Source organism: Marmota monax, unplaced genomic scaffold (genome assembly GCF_021218885.2).
Source record: "Marmota monax isolate L192 unplaced genomic scaffold, Marmota_monax_Labrador192_F-V1.1 WCK01_AAM20220418_F8-fsc01502, whole genome shotgun sequence".
NCBI lineage: Eukaryota > Metazoa > Chordata > Mammalia > Rodentia > Sciuridae > Marmota > Marmota monax.
The window spans coordinates 32,009-33,663 of record NW_026692303.1 but is presented as its reverse complement, the minus strand read 5'-3'; positions in this window follow the sequence as shown (position 1 = coordinate 33,663).

Sequence of the window (1,655 nt, the reverse complement as noted above, 5' to 3'; positions counted from 1 at the left end):
TAACCCGAACACAACCCTAACACTAACCCTCTTTGTAACATTTACCATAACCATAACCCTAACACTAACCCTAAACTAAACACTAACCTTAACCTAACGCTAACCCTAACCCTAACTCTAAGCACAACCCTAATCCTAACCCTAAAGCTAACCCTTACCTTGAAATGAACCTAAGCCTCACCCTAACCCTTACCCTAATCTGAATACTAACCCTAACCCAAACACTAAACCTAAACCTTACACTTATCCTAAAAGTAACAGTAACCCTGACCCTTATCCTAAGCCTAACCCTAACACTAAATATAACTCCATCCCAAACACTAACCCTAACCCTAACCCTAATCCTAACTGTAACACTAATCCTAACACTAACCCTAACCCTAACATTAAATATAACCCAAAACCTAAACCTAAACCTAACCCTAACACTAACCCTAACCCTATCCCTTATCCTAAACATAAACCTAACAAAACCCCTAAACTTAATCCTAACACAAACCATAAATCTAACCCTAATCCAAATTTAACCCAAACCCTAACCCTAACCTAATGCTAATCTTAACCCTTACCCTAAACCTAACCCTAACACTAACCGTAACCCTAAACCTAAAACGAACCCTAATTTTAATTCTAACATGAACCATAAATCTAACCCTAACCCTATTTTAACCCAAATCCTAACCTTAACACTAACCCTAATCCTAACCCTAAACCTAATCTAAATGTAACAATAAACCTAACTCTAACCCTAATCCTAAATTTATCATAACCCTAACCATAACCCTAAACTTAACCCCAACACAAACCCTAACTTTAAAAACAACTCTAACCTAACACTAAAGCTAACACTAACACTAACCCTATCTTTTACTCTAACCCTAACCCTAACCCTAAAACTAACCCTAACCCTAACCCTACCACTAACCCTAACAATAACCCTAATCCTAAACCTAACTCTAACCCTCACCCTAATTCTAACCGTAAGCTAACCCTAAACCTAACCCTAATCTTAACACTAACCCTAAACCTAACTATAACCATAACCCTAAACTTCATACTAACCCTAACCCTAACCCTATCCTTAAAACTAAAGCTAACACTAACCCTAACTTAACTTTAACATGAACCCTAAACCTAAACCTAACCCTAACCTAAACCTAATCATAAACCTAACCCTAACACTACCACTAACACTAACCGTATCTTGAACCCTAACTCATCTAACCCTAACTCTAAAACTAACCCTAATCCTAAGTGTAACCGGGACCTTAAACATAGTTTTAACTGTAGCCTAAGACAAATTTTAACCCTAACCCTAACACTAACCCTAACCCTACACTAACACTAATTTTAACAATAACCCTAACCCTTACCCTAAACTTTACCTTAACCCTTAACCTAACCCTAAACCTAACACTAACCCTAACCATAAACCTAATCCTAATCATAACCCTATCCCTAACCCTAACTCTAACCCTATCCCTAATGTATCACTAACACTAACCCAAACTCTATCCCCAAACCTATACCCAACCCTGACCCTAACCCTAATAATAACCCTAACCTTAACTTAATCCTAACCCTAAACCTAACCCTAACACAAACCCTAAAACCAACCCTAACACCAACCCTAACCCTAAAAGTAAATTTAAAAT